Below are 18,946 nucleotides of genomic sequence, written 5' to 3'. Positions count from 1 at the left end.
TTTAACTTTGAGCGCGTTTTTCTCGAAACTTCCATTTCTCGGTTACGTCGTTGTTGCACCGCGCGCCTCATATAGAGTAATGCACATCAGTAACTTCGATATCTGGGAAGTATTCCCTTTGGACAAGAATGGCTTGTTAATCACAAGCCAAAAACTTGCAATTCTGTTTAATGAGCTGCTGACAACAAGTCACACTCAACTGCACTTATTTTTTTTTTTTTTGTGTGTGTGTGTGTGATAGCCAGAAGGATTACTACTAAAGAGAACATAATTGCTGTGGTTGCCTTGTACGAGACAGACATTTCAGTTGAGCAAATATCGGCTTAGACAGGTGTGTTTATCAGAATGTAATAAAGTGATTAGTGGAAGAAAACTCAGGATCTACCTGCACTCCATCCCCAGTCTGGCAGGCCCAAATTAATATCAGAAAGGACCCGAAAAGTGGTTGTAAGGAAGGTTAATCACTCTCTGGGTCCTTACAGAAATTCATTTGGGCCTGTCAGACTGGGGACACAATGCAGGCAGGTCCAGTGATCCCTCAACAAATCACTTCATCTGACAAATATGTGCACTCAAACCTGTCTGAACTGATACCTTGATTGGAATGTCTGCCTTGTACAGTACTACAAGGCAACCACAGGTGTTGTATTCTAACTGTAATCCTTCTGGCCATCACAATGGGCTACACACACACACACACACACACACACACACACACACACACACACCAAATGTCATGCAACAAATGATAAAAATTAAAGGTACAACCCAAGACATGCTGATCAAGATCATGTCTTGTGGGTCTCACAAAGCAGCTGAGTGGAACTATCCAGCCACACAGCATTCCCAAGGCAGCAGCATTATTGCAAAGAGCTCAGCAAACAGATTTTGCACTAAAGTGTCTAAACAATGAAAAAAAAATGTTTGCCAGCTACTCTGTAAACTTAATTAACAACACACTGTATATGAAAATCTGTATTAAGTCCAAGTACTTTGTCCAAACCCTGGTATCTAACATCTTTAAAAGTAAGTCAGCTCTTTTGTGACTCATAGCAGTTATGTGGACCCCTCATTCCATACACTGCTGTACAATTGGTGTCAAACAACTCTAGAACTCCCACCAATGTGAGCATCACATTACATAGACTGGCAACTTGCTCCTCAGTCTGAGAAAAAACTGTTTGGGAGAAAACGACTACATGGTAAGTTAACCCCTCATATGTTTTCTGTGTTTGAAATACTGACATAAGGAAGAAGTATCTTTCGTAACCACTCCTTGTTTCTTCTTATAAAATGGTTGTGTTTGTTATAAACATTGTGTTTTACTGAGTTACAGTGTGATTCCTAAAAAATGTACAAGCTATTGTGACTTAGTATTTATGAAGATTTAGGTAAGAATTATGAAACAAACAGAAAAATAAGCCATATAACTGATGCCATGTTTTACTGAGTTAGTGTGATTCCTAAAAAAATGTACAAGCTATTGTGACTTAGTATTTATGAAGATTTAGGTAAGAATTATGAAACAAACAGAAAAATAAGCCATATAACTGATGCCATTGAAAAGATTGAGTGCATTGGTCAAGAAATGACACAGTGAAGGATGTGCCTTACCACATGTGATGGTGGACTATCCCAAAAAAGTTTGTTCTTTTAATTGTTTTGCTGTAAGCTGAAGATTTATATTAACTGTCTTTTGACAACATGTAAGGGTGATCCACAACCACCTTTGTTGTGAAGTGTATCCTTCATTGTGCCATTTTTGACCAGTACACCCAGTCCTTTCATTGACATCAGTTATATGGCTTATTTTTCTATTTGTTTCACCATTCTTCTGTAAATCTCCATTCATACGTCACTATTTTGTGTATATTTTCCTGGCATCACAGAAAACTCAGCTGAACACTATGTTTAAAACAAACGCAACTGTTTTGCAAGCAGAAATACAAATACAACTGTTTTGCAAGCAGAAATAATGAGCATTCTTCTTAATGTCAATATATCAAACACAATTTATAATTCTATGCTTTGAAAAATATGAGGGGCTAACCTACGTTGCATTATAATTATTTTCTAGCTGATTTTTTCTTACTGAGAAGGAGTGAGCTGTCAGTTTGTACAATGTGATGCTTATGTCAGCAAGAGCACTAAAATCGTTAGGCACTGACTGTACATTTCATGAAGATTCTTTCTGGGATGGTCATGTGGCTCACTGCTGTGTTCTGAATCATGTCCTTCCAGCTCTCAATTTAGGATCCTTTTAGTAAAACCTTCAGTTTAAGGAATACCTAAAAATCACACCACATAACGTCCGAAGAGTAGACTCTAGCAGAGCTGAGGAATTAGGTGATTGCCCATGATAATCTTGAAAATCTGGTGCAAAGAATGGTTGGGGTGTTGTCATGTTGCAGCTGCCACTATCCTTACCCTGAGGCAATGTTCCATCCCATTCTTTGTACATGAGCTAGAATTTCTTTGTTGAGTAGTGATGGAGAACTTTAAAAAGCTGTGTCACAATATGGTGCCATTGAACTGCTCCATGGAATGGAAAGAGTCCGATTTTCTTGCTTTTCCTACTTTCACATAAACAGCTTAAACAGTTCTATGTGCTGATACTTTGTTGTAGTCAATAAGTTTGGCAAATATTTGGCATAGCTATTGTATCTCCTTGAATACAAGTCCCTATTTTTTGGGGGATCTTGCAGGACAAATGTTTTGATCTGATTTTGATAAAAATACCACAAAATAAGTTATGCCTGGTCTTCAAAAATGTTGAATTTGTATGCATCATAGAAACACTCATTTTTAGCAAGTGAGTATGTCCTGTGGCAGAAATTATTGCAATTTTGTTTTAGGCTAAAAATGAAAACTATAATGTAACTAAAAATTCTGGGGGACTGTTGCAAGATATTGAATAATCTGGCTTGGTTTTCTGAAAAATACTATTATGGTTTAACCATAATAATTTTTGTTGTTGAATTTATTGACTACATCAGTTATGTGCGCTGATAATTTGATGAAGAACTTTGTGTATGAGTAGAAAATAAAGATAATTAAGGGCTCTTTTCAGCCTAATGGTCCAGTGACCCAGGAGACAAGTATTTGGTGGAAGTCTCTGCATAGAAGTAACCACCAATCCTTGGGTTTGCCAGGCTCCTACTCTCCAGAGATGACAGTGATATCTGGCTGTTCTTTAGGCTAAAGGTGGCATTGAAAGGGTCTCAATATGAGAGCTGAGAAGACTGATATGCAGTGGTGCAGCAATAGCTACTCTGGAACAAGACTAACAGGAATGTTGAAACCAAAGGAAAGACCAATGGGCTATATGTGTGGTCACAAGAGGCCTATTTGAAAGAATATTAAGCAGAAACAAAAGACTAAGACACCTTGTTCTCATTGCGTGAATTAGCATACACCACAGTGTGCTCAGTCTTGCTCACAGATACATTATGATTACACAACTACAACATTTAATATATAAGGTCTGGCTTACTTTGTAGGCCATCATTTAACTTCTATAAGATAAACCCTCTCTTGCCTTTCTTCAGGTCCTATTCTGGAATGGCCACCTGGCTCATTGTATTACTTTGAATTGCACCTTTTCAGCTTCCAAACTGGGATCCCCTCAGCAGCATCTTTAGCTTACAGAACAGCCACAAATCACAATAAATCATGTCTATAGAGTAGGGACCCTGTCTAGCAGACCTAATAAGTCTTGAACCAGGTGTCAATGATGCAGCTGCCATATCCCCACCCTAGACAATTCTCCATCCCATTCTTTGCACATGATCTAAGATTTCTTAGCCAAGCAGTAAATTCCTCAGGCTCCTACTTTCCAGACATGACTATTTGTGATTTTTGATTGTCCTCTAGGCTAAAGGTGGTACTGAAAGGGTCCTCAGTTGAAAGCTGAGGAGACATAAAACAAAACACATTACACCAGGAGGCCATTCTGGAATAGGACTTCAAAGTAATGTTTGAAGCACAGAAAGGCCAGGAGGCCATTCTGGAACAGGACTTCAAAGTAATGTTTGAAGCACAGAAAGGAGTGATGAGCTAAATGTAGCTTACTCTGAAGAAAATTCATTAGATATTATCAAGTATCAAAAAACCAGGGTAATCAAGTTCAGATACTTTGTAAAGAGACCATGCTCTCTCTCTCTCTCTCTCTGATCCACACTCATACACTTCATCTCTATCAACATCTTTACCTATTAACATCTTTACTTTTCATCTAAATTTCAGAGCTAACATATCCAAGTTTCTAATCACAAAACTGCAATTACTGCACACCTCATAAAATTGTTGGCAGCTACTGAATACATACAACACTATCACCTAAATAATATACTGAATACATATAACACTATCACCTAAATAATAATGTACCTCCAGTTCCTCTTCAGTTCTTGTCTTGTCTTCTTGATTTCTTTCCTCCAGTTCCTCACACCTTTCCTCCAGGCATTCTTCATCTTTCATCCTCTCAACATCCTGTAGTAAAGAGACAAAGAAGTAAATAAGTTTCAACCAATTTTTAATGTTTTCACTGATGCAGTAGTGGGTTGGCTCAGGGAAGTTATTATTGTATGAATTTTTATGATATATATATATATATATATATATATATATATATATATATATATATATATATATATATATATATATATATATATATATATATATATATATATATATATATATATATATATATATATATATATATATATATATATATATATATATATATATATATATATATATATATATATATATATATATATATATATATATATATCATAAAAATTCATACAATAATAACTTCCCTGAGCCAACCCACTACTGCATCAGTGAAAACATTAAAAATTGGTTGAAACTTATTTACTTCTTTGTCTCTTTACTACAGGATGTTGAGAGGATGAAAGATGAAGAATGCCTGGAGGAAAGGTGTGAGGAACTGGAGGAAAGAAATCAAGGAGACAAGACAAGAACTGAAGAGGAACTGGAGGTACATTATTATTTAGGTGATAGTGTTATATGTATTCAGTATATATATATATATATATATATATATATATATATATATATATATATATATATATATATATATATATATACCTACATCACTTGTTGGAAGAACTGTAGTACAAAGGTTAAAAGTTCAGAGGAAACAAGTTAACATTTTATAGAATAAGTATAAAACAAGATACATTTTATAAAATAAGTGTAAAAAGAGATAAAGTGACATTTTATAAAGTTTATAAAGTAAATATGAGAAAGCTATAGCAGCTGACTGAATGAGACTTCTCCCTTTTATGAAGTGGGGAAGCCATGTGATGCTGGAGGGAGGAACTTGTGAAGATAAGATATGAGACAAAGTTGAGAATAAAACTAGTACTCCTATGGAGCCTCTTTCTCTTTCCTGCTTGTGTACCAAGGTTACAATAGCTAATATTACTGCATGGACTACAATGTATTAGTGTAGTTGTGAGTAAAGAGGGCATTATTGAAAGCTAAAGTGAGACTGCTTAATTTAGCCCAGCACAAACAATTACAATTCTCTCTCTCTCTCTGCATCACTACTAAAACCATACTCACCATCACAACCATCTATTAATACTCCCAGAAAAATGTGTGGATGCAGCCTGTCATTCCTTCCAGTAGTGGGACCAGACACTGCTGTATCTCAGGGGTGAAGGAGTTGTGCTCTTAGTTTACAGTCACCATGAACAAAATATTTTGCTAGCCACTCATAATTCCTGTAAGAACATATCTGGTGTCAGTTCATTAGGTCTAATTCAAATGTTTGCTTTGATAGGTTTACTTTCCTAGTAGGTCCACTTTGCCTGAGAGATCACAGTCAATACTATAATAACAGGTAGCCAGACAGCTCAACTACAAGACACTGCAAGCAGAAGGAAGGAAAGAGGAAAGGAGGGTGGAAAGAAAGGAATGAGAGGAAGAGAGAGAGGGAATGAATGAGAGGGAAGGACTAAAGAGGGAGAAAGGGAAAGAAGAAAGGATTGAGGAGGGAGGAAAGGAGAGAAGAAAAGATTAGGGGAGGAAGGGATGGAAGGAATGTGAGGAAGAGAAGGAGGGAGAGAAAGAAACTGGTGCTGGATATAGAAGTTACCAGTTTGCTGTGGTTGGTGGGGAATATAGTTCAATGGAATTATTACATAGTGGAGTGTATTGCAATAGTAATTATGTTATGAAATTCATCAGGAAAATATGGCTCTTGAGAAGTTTACAATGCAATTCAACAAATGAGGTGGTCTCATCAACCCCCAATAGCAGGGATTAATAGGCCTTAATAAAACAATAGAAAATATAACCTGGCTCAGTGAAAGAGTGAGTTCTATTTTGAACTGACGTAATGATCACCAGAAGGTAGCACTAAAATAAAATACTTAGGCCACATTTACTTATGGCTGTTGCATCACATTCCATTTCCCATCCATTGTTGTCATATATATATATATATATATATATATATATATATATATATATATATATATATATATATATATATATATATATATATATATATATACCAATAAATTAGACACACACACACACACACACACACACACACACACACACACACATCTACAACCCTCTTCTTATTGTAGTACAAGTATATATTAATACAGTACGAATTTTCAGGATCAAAACATTGGGTGACTTTATGGTGTGACTGATAAGGCTTCAGTGTGGTATCCTACTGGTGTGTGGTTTGATCCATCCAGCCAGATATATAAAAATGTCTATTGAAGCCCTCCAATTCCATGGTATTTCAAAAGATTTATGAAGGTCAAGGGAAGACTGAAAAGTGTCAATCTCAATAGAAATCCATTACCAAGGGAAGTAGGAGATTTACTTCCCTTGGTACAGCAATAATAATAATAATAATAATAATAATAATTATAATAATAATAATAATAATAATAATAATAATAATAATAATAATAATAATAATAATAATCACAATGTTTGCATTGAAAAGTTATTACTGTTAATCACAAGATACAATATTCATACCTTTGTAACTTCACATGCTTCACTGCTGGGTGACAGAGTACTTGATAATACTGAACAATCATGAAAACGTCCACCTTTAGTAAATTTCTGTCATCAGCCTTGATAAAGTTAGGAGTTGACCAAGCTTCTCAATTCCCTGGCCCTGTAAATTTATAAACACCTGTACAGTCAATCCAGTATAATCAAGAACACTGTTTTAGTTGTTACTTGTCCACAGGTGAATCTTTTCTTGTTCAGGGTATTACTTCATAAATAATCCTGAATAATTCAAAATTTGCATATCTGACCAAGCCCAACAAAATCAAACACAACCTTAGAAACATATACAATAATATATAATTATAAGTAGTTAATTTTGTATTACACCTAACTAGGTATTGGAGAACTAAGTGTTTGCCATCAGCACTGCATGTCCAAGCCAACATTGCATTCCTACAAGCAAATAAGAAATGTGAATTAAAGTGATTTCAATGGGGCAATGTTAGTTACAATAAATAAAGGTAATATGTTTGGCTAGGTTTTTTTTTTCTTCTTTATCCTTAGGAGGGTAGTTCCATTATTAGAGTCAGCCATCCACTGATTTCACTAACAAATTCAAACTAAGTTAGGTAACCAATCCAAACCTAATCTAAACTTAGTCACTTTAAGTTCAATTGGGCTTGGTTTAAGTCTGTTCTAGATTAGTTTTATTTAGTTAGTGAAATGAATGGATGGCCAATTCTAGATATTCATCCAAATTCCTGCATGGCACTGCAACACTAAGGTCATGTAATTCCTGCCTAGCTGTGTTCCCAGGAGGGAACCCCTTCAAGGCCAGCACCCAGCCCTAACCCTTCATGGCCAGCACCCAGTCCTAATCCTTCATGGCCAGCACCCAGCCCTAACCCTTCATGGCCAGCACCCAGCCCTAACCCTTTATGGCCAGCATCCAGCCCCAATCCTTCATGGCCATAAGTTATGAGCAACTGCGTAGGAGAACAGAGATGGTTCCGCTCATTCCCTCACTTGCTCTTGTCTCTCAGTTGGCTGGCTTCACTTGTACAGGCAACACCCTTGTGTTCACTAAGTACCTTTTTGCCCTTTGTGCTTATGTGTGACTATTCATTACTGTAACCATGCCCCCTGTGAAGAAAGTTGCAAAGCAGGTGGCTAAAAAGCAGATGATCACCACTTATGTAAAAAAAAAAGGAAATAATTGAGAAGCATGAGTGAGGTGTCTGTGTGGCTGAACTTTTGAAGTTTTACAATGTCTTCATCCATGACCTGCACCATCCTGAAGAAGGAAGAAATGAAGGCAATAGATTCTGCAAAAGGGGTTGTGACAGTGATGAAGCAACAGCTCCATGTTCTGGAAGGTGCTGAAAAGTTACTTCTCTTTTGGATAAATGAGAAACAGTTAGCAGGTGATACAGTGACCAAGACCATTATCTGCCAGAAAGCATAGGCATTGTTTGATGACCTTGTAAGTAAGATGGTTCCATGTCCAGGCTCCTTGTCAGATAAAAACTTGTTCAAGGTTGGCTGTGGATGGTTAGAAAACTTTAAAAAGAGGACTAGTATCCATAGTGTTGTGCATCACAGAGAGGCTGCTAGTGCTGATACAGAAGCAGCAGAGAATTTTGTGGCAGAGTTCAAGAGGTTCATTGATTCCAAGGGTTACGTGCTGCAGCAAGCTTTTAGCTGTGATGGGATGGGGCTGTCCTGGAAAAGGATGCTGAGAAGGACCTATATAACAGCAGAGGAGAAGGCACTGCTCAGTCACAAGCCCATGAAAGACTATCTCACACTCTTGTTCTATGCTAATGCAAGTGGGGATCTTAAGATTAAGCCCATGCTTGTTTATCACTCAGAAAATCCACGAGCTTTCAAGAAGTTCAAAATGCAAAAGAGCCAGTTAAATGTCATGCTGAGGTCCAACATCAAGGAATGGGTGATACAGCAATTTTTCTTAGAGTGGATCAATGAAGTCCTTCAGCGAAGAAATATCTTTTGGAGAGGAATCTGCCACTCAGAGTTTTGGATAACGCTCCTACTCATCCTCCAAGCCTTGAAGACAATTTGTTGGAGGTGCTTAAATTCATTAAAATCAAGTTCCTTCCTCCTAACACTACTTCACTAATCTAACCCATAAATCAGGAGGTCATCGCTAACTTTAAGAAATTGCATACTAAAGCAATGTTGAGATGTGCTTTGAGGTGATTGAAGGAACAAACCTTACCCTCAGAGAATTTTGGAAGGATCACTTTCACATTTTGAGCTACCTCAAGTTCATCAATAAAACCTGGGAGAAAGTTACCATGGGGATTCTCAATTCTTCTTGGAGAAAACAGTGAGTTGACCGTGTTCCTGAACATGTAAGTGGGCCTTCTTCCCAGAAGACTACTGTGAGTAAATGAGTAAGTAAACAAAAATGTACTTCATACTAATGAAAAAAGAGAAATATTAATAATAGTAAAGTAAAAATAAATAAATAAATAAATGCATTTTATTGGTTGTACTTCATCCATTGTACTTCCTAAATACTTCTGTCAGTTCCCCCAAAAGCAAGAGGTACTTTACCTACCATATGCCATCTTTTTTCAAGCTCAATCAGCAAGGTTAGTGACTTCAAAAGGTTACAATCACATAGTGGCGGGTGGTGGGAACAGATATTCCCTGTTTGTGGACTATTTTTTAGGAATTTCTCCAAAAGTGATGTTATTATATGTAGGCTTTTGAGACTTCCCAATTTTGGTCTCCCTCATCCTAAAACCTTGCTTTCCTACCATGTCCCTACTGTATCAGTTGCATCAGTCCTAACAATTATTATGTATATTCATCACTCATATTTCATTCCACATGCACTGTCCTCACGTGGCCAGTCTCATCTACTTTTAACCTTTCTTTTTCTTATCTCCCTCTCAAGGGAATATCACACCTTCCCTACATTCCTGCCAGTCCTTAGAGAAAACACCTACATTGCCTTCATATCTTCCTCCCTGGTCATTGGCCAGAATAATGACACCTGTGATTGGTTCCTTCACTCCATTTACAGATTGGCCATCCCTTCATCTAAGACTCTGAATCCTGATACATTTCTTTCACATAAATAGAGCCTGTACATGTAGCAAGACATCAGTTCAGTTCAAAGAGAGACCAGGGATCAGAGAGTGCAGAGAGAGTTCAGAGAGATATAATCATGCATTGTCACATCCGTCGTAATTTGTGTCTCGGTATCACGTGTGTACTTCTCTGTCCATCGTTAGATTAAGAAGTATTATACATCTTTGTGTTGCCTTTATGTGCACAATCAACCATAATCTAAAGCACTACCAATGTACTTCACACTACCAGTAATTCATCAGAGAATCAACGAGCCACCACTAACTATCCTGCCACTGTCATCTCCAGAAACATCCATCAAGTCAAGCAACCAGTGATAAACAATCTCTCGATACAAGTGGCAGTGCAGCCTCTTCAGAATAATGGTGTGCAAGCTCATTTAAAACACCAAGCTTGCTTGCCCTGGAAATGGGCGGCAATAATATACATAAGGAGCTGTTATTGGTAAGATTTACCTAAACTAACATGGCACACATCATGCAATTGTGACCTGCAGGTGATTACCACACATTGGTAAGTCTCTTGGGCACCTGTCTTTACTAGTGTAGCTTGTTACAAAGGTGCCCTTCCAGCTGTGTGGATGGGGTAAGACTTGGGTGCCCATGTCTCCTCTCACCATCAGTAAATGGCATGCCTTCCTATTAGGCCTGCTACTTCTTACCTTGATTTTCAGTTTGGTTGCAAAGATGACTGGAGAGGAAAGGACAAAAAAATTTGGCCTTGCACCAAACATGCCTTGGCTGGAAGGAAATACTGGAGCATACAGTTTGTGTAAGGCAGAGAGTATTGTGCTGCCCATGACAGCATGTGCCTTCTACACCTGGTGTCCCTAGTTTGAATGCAGTGCGTGTGATCCATGGAGTCTTGACAACCCCATGTCTGGTGAGCCTGTCCGTGGAAGGCGTGGACTTCCTGGGGCGTCCAGACACTGGGACACCAGGTGAAGTGTAACAAGGTGGCAGAGCATGAGCTGTCACCAGCACTACAACACTCCCTGCCCTTTAATCCCCTCACACAGCTGGGAGGCCCCTCACCTTGAAAACCAGTAACAAGCCACAGCCTGGTGCCCAAGAGGAGGCAGTAGGCACCTGCTGAAATGATAATTACTCCCAGTGAGGTCTAAAGCACTGGATCAGGGGGGGTGCTGTGAACTTATCGTTAAATGCAGCTGTGACCTCACTGAAAATTTCCCTTTGTGTCTCACAACACAAGGGGGCAGTCACAGTCACAGTCTAAAGACAACTCTCTTCCTCCACACAAAACTACAAGCACCTAATAACACACACACCCTTCACTCGAAATTTCAAAATTCATAGCGACTCCTACACCAGCCTCAGTGTCCCCATCTGGGGAGGGGACCAAAAATGTCCCCAGGTTGGACTGCCCTTCTGATGACAACCCTAAGTGTCTTGACACCTCCCTCAACTTTTTCTTCATTAACTTCTGTAACATTCATGGTCTAAGATCTAATTCTCAGTCTGTAGAACACCACCTCGCCTCTTCTAAACCTCATCTTTTCTTCACTGAAACTTGGCAACTGACAGTAGGCCATTTTCTGTTCCCTCCTACTTTCTCTATCCTCATTTTCGATCCAAACCTGGATGTTGCGTTTATGTGCGTAACCATCTGGTTACGACTACAGAGTCACTTTCAAACTAAATTTAGCTGTGCTGTATATCTCTCACCTAACTCCTCTGACTATAAAAAATTCCCTCTCCCTTTTGCAGAGATCTCCATTCTTGGAGACTTCAATGTTCACCACCAGCTTTGGCTTTCCTCTCCCTACACTGACAATCCTGGTGAACTAGGCTTCAACTCTGCTATCCTCCATGACCTAGAGCAACTGATGCAGAACCCTACTCATATTCCTGACCGTCTTGGAGATATGCCCAACATTCTTGACCTTTTCCTGACCTCTAATCCTTCTGCTTATGCTATCATCCTCTCTTCTCCGTTGAGGTCCTCCGACCACAATCTCATATCTGTATCTTGTCCTGTCCCCTGGATCCCCCTAAGTGAAGGTGCCTCTGGCATTTTGCCTCTGCTAGTTGGGGGGACCTAAGGAGGTATTTTGCTGATTTTCCTTGGAATGACTTCTGCTTCCGTGTCAGAGACCTATCTTTGTGTGCAGAGTGCATAACGGAGGTAATAGTGTCTTTCATGGAGGCGTACATTCCTCACTCTTTTTCTCGACCTAAACCTTCAAAACCTTGGTTTAACACAGCTTGTTCTCATGCTATACATGAGAGAGAGGTGGCCCACAAGAGGTCCTGTCACCCACTCTCTTCCTATTATTCATCAATGATCTTTTAAACCAAACTTCTTGCCCTATCCACTCCTACACTGATGATACCACCCTGCACTTTTCTACGTCTTTTCATAGACGTCCAACCCTTCAGGAAGTAAACATTTCACGCAGGGAAGCCATAGAACGCTCGACTTCTGATCTTTCTAAAATTTCTGACTGGGCAGAGCAAACTTGGTAATGTTCAATGCCTCAAAAACTCAATTCCTCTACCTATCAACTTGACACAACCTTCCAGACAACTATCCCCTCTTCTTCAATGACACTCAATTGTCCCCCTCTTCTACACTGAACATCCTCGGTCAGTCCTTTACTTATAATCTGAACTGGAAACTTCACATTTCATCTCTAGCTAAAACAACTTCTATGAAGTTAGGTATTCTGAGACATCTCCACCAGTTTTTCTTACCCCCTCCCCCCCAGCTGCTAACTCTGTACAAGGGCCTTATCTGTCCATGTATGGAGTAAGCTTCACATGTCTGGGGCAGTTTCACTCATACTGCTCTTGTAGACAGGGTGGAATCAAAAGCTTTTCATCTCATCATCTCCTCTCCTCTAACTGACTGTCTTCAGCCTCTCTCTCATTGTCGCAATGTTGTATCTCTAGCTATCTTCTACTGCTATTTTCATGCTAACTGCTCTTTTGATCTTGCTAAGTGGATGCCTCCCATCCTCCCACAGCCTTGCTGCACAAGAACTTCTTCATTCTCTGATCCCTATTTTGTCCACCTCTCTAATGCAAGAGTTAACCAGTATTCTCAATCATTCATCCCTTTCTCTGGTAAACTCTGGAACTCCCTGCCTGCTTGTGTATTTCCACCTTCCTATGACTTGAATTCCTTCAAGAGGGAGGTTTCAAGACACTTATCTTTCAATTTTTGACTACTGCTTTGGACCCTTTTCTGGGATTGGCATCTCAATGGGCATTTTTATTTATTGGATTTTTGTTGCCCTTGGCCAGTGTCCCTCCTACATAAAGAGAGAGAGAGAGAGAGAGAGAGAGAGAGAGAGAGAGAGAGAGAGAGAGAGAGAGAGAGAGAGAGAGAGAGAGAGAGAGAGAGAGAGAGAGAGAGAGAGAGAGAGAGAGAGAGAGAGAGAGAGAGAGAGAGAGAGAGAGAGAGAGAGAGAGAGAGAGAGAGAGAGAGAGAGAGAGAGAGAGAGAGAGAGAGAGAGAGAGAGAGTGTGTGTGTAGTACTCACCCACAGGTTACAACAAGGTGATGGAGGTGTGCATTCATCACAGTTCCTCACCAAGGGCATCAGCCAATGTGTGATAATTACTCGCAGGTCACAACAGGATGATGGATGCCTGCATTCACCACAGCTCCTCATCAAGGCCCCAACCAGTGTGTGGTAATCACCCACAGGTCATGACAGGGTGATGGAAGCATGCATTCATCAAAGCTTCTGACCAAGGGGGCTAAGCAGCTGGCGTCTAGTCGTGATGGGGTTGTGCATTTATGCACCCAAACACTGTTTGTGAATTCATGCAAAAAACTGTCCTAAAAATCTGTTTGTGAACCAATGTGTTCATGAACTGGAATGTTCTAGAAATGAGCTTCCACTGTAGTAGTATTAGTGGTGGTGGTGGTGGTGGTAATAGTAGTAGTAGTAGTAGTAGTAGTAGTAGTAGTAGTAGTAGTAGTAGTAGTAGTAGTAGTAGTAGTAAAAGTAGTGCTGTGGTGGTTACTGTTACCTCCCCCACCCCTTCCCTCTCTCTCTCTCTCACCTCATCTTATCCAACAAAGTCTTCAGTCTCTACAGAAGCTGCTTGTAATCCTTGTTGTATTTCTGAAGCTTAGCCAGCTCATCTCCATCTTCTCCAGCTTCTGAAACAATTGGGGTTAGGTTAGGCTGCATTAGGGAGGGTGTGCCTGGAGATGTTTGGGGTGTTGGAAATGTTTTGGGAGTGTGTGGGATGTTTTGTGGTGTATTTATGGTGTTTTAGGAATGTTTTTGGGTGTTTGGGGGCGTTTAGAGGTATTTGGGGATGTTTGGGTGTATTAGGGGGTGTTAAGTAGTCTCTCTCTCTCTCTCTCTCTCTCTCTCTCTCTCTCTCTCTCTCTCTCTCTCTCTATATATATATATATATATATACATTTCATTATTATTATCATTTGTTTTAGTACTAGTAATAATAAGAATAATAATAGGGGGATTGGTAGTACAACTATTCTCTCTCTCTCTCTCTCTCTCTCTCTCTCTCTCTCTCTCTCTCTCTCTCTCTCACCTCCTGATGCACTCTCTTTAATTCCAGGAAGTTTGCCAAATTCTTTCTAATTGTGGTGATGGTGGGGGATGAGATGGGGGAGGTGGGAGACCTCCACTGCCCCCCACCACACTTGGCTCCACCTCTTCTTCCATTTTGCTGGTGGTGGTGATGGTGGTCTTCTTGCTTTTATATCTTCTCTCTCTCTACATTTGTATCTGAAAAGGAAAGGATTGTATTAGTAAACTGGTAAATTACCCATGTTTTTATTTTTCTAACTTAACTTATCTAACTAGTGAATGCTTCCTAAACTCAAAATCTGCCAAACACCCAAATAGAACACACACACTCACACACACACACACTGTGATGGTACTAGCCCACTGCAGAACCAAGGACAGAACCATCCACCCCACATGTGAGTGTGAGGACAAGGTGAGTGGGTTACGACCTGGCCTGGCCTCACTTCCTGCCCAACGAGATGTTGTACCCCACGGCAGCAGCTCCAAGAACCAGCCTGTGGAGAGGTTGCACAGTGCAGTGGCCATCTGGAGGCCTGACCAATGAAACTGCCCTTCACTGAGGCAGAACTGGACGAGTGAGCACACCAGGGGAAAGTCTTGGGTGAGTTTCACTGACAAATTTAGCCTATGGTGTTGCTCCAGGACTTGCACCTGATGCCTAGCAATTGCAGGTTGGTCCACCCTTCATTGAGTATCTTGGCCAGGATAATTCAATGTGCAGTGGCTATCAGCTCTTGCAACAAAACTCCATGCCCTCTTACTCAGGTGGGCACATGGTGGTGTCCGCAAGGGACAGACATCCCTGTGTGCTACCCATGTGCCAAAGGTGTCAGTCTTGGCTTGCTAGGTCTTCGTTGCTGTGCTGTTTGTAGATGTACCTGTGCAAAAGATGACTGTACTTTCCTGTGAGTGTTCCAGCTTTGTCTGCCTGGACTCTGAATCGGGAATTGCATGCGATCAGTGGTGTGTGAGTGTTACGTAACCTGGTCTATGACACACACTTGCTTTCTTTTTAATCTAATGTAATCTTATCTTACCTAACTAAAATATCCAAATAGATAAACTAAACACACACACACACACACACACACACACACACACACACACACACACACACACACACACACACACACACACACACACACACACACACACACCTATAATGGCACCTATAATGTTTCAGGTCTATATAAATGATATGACGGTGGGTTTAAATAGCTACATTAATATGTTTGCAGATGATGCAAAATTGATGAAAGTAATAAAGAACCAAGAGGATTGTGAGGAACTACAGAGGGATATTGATAGAATTTATGAATGGAGTAAACGATGGAAATTAGAATTCAATATAAAGAAGTGCCATGTACTCGTAATGGAGATGGGAAGAAGTAAAAGGAGACCTTCATGGGAGTATAAGATGGGAGGTATCACAATACCAAAGAGCAAAGAAGAAAAAGACTTGGGAGTAATAATTCAAGACACACTTTCACCAGAAAAACACATCAATGGAATATTTGGCTCTACATATAATTTGCTAGCAAATATCAGGGTGGCATTTAATTACCTAGACAAAGAAATGATGAAGAAAATCATAACACACATGATACGTCCCAAACTGGAATACGCAGCAGTGGTATGGTCTCCACACAAAAAGAAAGATATAAGGAAATTGGAAAGAATACAAAGAACAGCTACAAAAATGATACCTGAATTGGAAGACCTAAGTTACGAGGAAAGACTGGAAGAAATTGGATTATCAACACTGCAAGAAAGAAGGGAAAGAGGAGACCTGATAACAATGTTCAAATTAGTAAATGGCATGGAGAAGATAGACAGAGATGACCTAGTTGTAAAAGTGGAGGAAGGAGATAGACGTACAAGGGGACATATGAAGAAATTAAAGAAGAGTCATTGTTTGGGAGATATTAAGAAATACAGCTTTCCGCATCGAACGGTTGAAATATGGAATAACTTAAAAGAAGAGGTAGTTGCGGCAAAGAGTGTGCACATGTTTAAAGAGAAATTGGACAAATTCGGGTATGGAGACAGGACTAATTGAGCTTTGGCTCGGACCCTGTATTATACAACTAGGTAAATACAACTAGGTAAATACACACACACACAAGCATGATAAATGAACTTTAAAAGACAAGATATTACAAGCTTGACTCAATCATGTAAAAATGCAATTAGGTAAGAACACACACACACACACACACACACACACACACACACACACACACACACACACACACACACACACACACACACACACACACACACAGGCATGACAAATGACCTTTAAAAGACAAGACATTACAAGCTTGACTCAATCCTGTAAAAATGCAATTAGGTAAGAACACACACGCACACCAAACTCAAAATTGCCCTTAATTCTGCAGCTTGAATGTTTAAAAGCAAGTCATTTTTTTTTTTATAAAACTAGTCTTAAATTTTCACCTAACCTAAGCTGATGAGTCATACATGCAAACTTTGCCAGACACCACTACCCCCGACATGCGCCTAGCACACAGACCCGTCTGTGTGCTAACCTAACGTAACTAAACTAACCCAACCTAAACTGACCAAACTAACCTAACCTAACCCAACCTAATGGAACTAGGAAATTAAGAAAGAATTACATATACCAGCCAGGGCACCAGTATTTTTGAAGGCGTAGGGGTATGACACACCAGGTATGACACGCAAAGCAGGATATATAGGCAGAATGACACAAACAGACAGGACACGTTACATCACCAGTACCCAGGAGACGCAGGACACCACACACAGGACACACAAAACAGACACCAAGAAAAAAGAAAGAAAGAAAAAGTTTACCGCCATATACTGAAACCTTTTTTTCCAACTTTTCCTTCCATTTAAGGTTATACAATGATACTTCAGTTATTTACGTGTCCTCTCCTCACCACCTAGTGTCCTAAAAACCTGTCCTAAAATAAGGATTAAAGATAGTCTTTGAATGATTGCAACAACTTAGTTCTCATACCATCTCAAACTAAACCTCTTAATATACAAGTTTTTCTTACTTACCTAGAATTTCAAGGCTATACAATAATAATTCACTTATTTAAGTGTCCTCTGAGCGCCACCCAGCATCCCACGAAACCTCAGTGTCCTAAAATGAATTGTAAATTTGGGACTCGAGGAGATTGGTCTGGGTTCTCCTGAAGGCTTGCGTCTTGCGAATTGCGATCAGCTGGTGGCAGGAAATTTAGCGGCAAAATGATCTTGATCTTGATCTTGATGGTACAGGTGGCACAGGATCACTCCTGAGCCAGGCCTTTGGATCGGCAACTCCTGTAGAAAGGGGAAAAAAAAGGAGAAACGAACAGCATCCTCTATCCTAATTGTTCATACACCTGGCACGCCACATTCTCTCCAAAAACTCTTTCACCGCCTCAATCATCCTTTCATTCGCCTCTCTACACAGTCCCAGCAACAACACCATCCATTCCTTTCCTGTCTTCTCCACTCTTTCATTCCTATCATGCCCTAACTCAGTCAGTATCACTTGCATCATCTCATTCCTGTCTCTGGCATACTTCACACACTCCAGCACCACATGTTCCACCGTCTCATCCTCTCCCATGTCACACATCTGGCACACTTTGCTGCGGGACTCAGACCACCTGTAACTCCTTGCATTCACATCCATACACTGTGCCCTCGCTCGGAAGAGAAGATCACCGCCCAGGCTTCCATCATACCACCTTTCATACCTCGGGGCCTCTTTCTCCTTGTACCATTCCAGGGTCTTCTTTCTTTCCATCTCATTATTCCATTCATTCAGTCCCACACATTTCACTTCTTTGTTTATCTCATTCTTCCATTTTCTCACATCCCATTCGGCTCCCACTCTTCCTCCTCTTGTTACCACCCATTCACGCTCATTTTGATTCCTACCAGCCATTCTTATCGCCCACACAACTTGCAATCCATTCCTGTCTGTCATTCTCATGCATCTCTTGGATGGATCTCAAAATATTGTATTGCTCTTGATCTTTGGAAAAATAAATTAATAAAACGAATTAATAAAATGTATGACAACTATTTAAAGATGAAAAAAAAAAAAAAAAAAAAAAAATTATATATATATATATATATATATATATATATATATATATATATATATATATATATATATATATATATATATATATATATATATATATATATATATATCATTCATAAAAAAAAAAAAAAAAACTTGCTGCTACTGTTGTTGTTGTTGCTGGTGCTGGTGCTG

At 39.6% G+C, this 18,946-nt stretch overlaps 1 long non-coding RNA gene across 1 annotated transcript; it reads right to left on the bottom strand.

Annotated features, from left to right (window-relative positions):
• Positions 1-5,167: 5,167 nt before the first annotated feature.
• LOC135105603 (uncharacterized) lies at positions 5,168-18,629 on the bottom strand. The gene is made up of 5 exons (XR_010270919.1): positions 17,731-18,629; positions 14,675-14,871; positions 14,174-14,273; positions 7,039-7,180; positions 5,168-5,756 (listed from the first exon to the last, which is right to left on the bottom strand). It is a non-coding gene; the product is annotated as an uncharacterized LOC135105603 (long non-coding RNA).
• Positions 18,630-18,946: the final 317 nt, after the last annotated feature.

This window comes from Scylla paramamosain, chromosome 12 (genome assembly GCF_035594125.1).
Source record: "Scylla paramamosain isolate STU-SP2022 chromosome 12, ASM3559412v1, whole genome shotgun sequence".
NCBI classification, from domain to species: domain Eukaryota; kingdom Metazoa; phylum Arthropoda; class Malacostraca; order Decapoda; family Portunidae; genus Scylla; species Scylla paramamosain.
The sequence above is the reverse complement of the archived record's forward strand: the minus strand, read 5'-3'. Positions and strand labels throughout refer to the sequence as shown.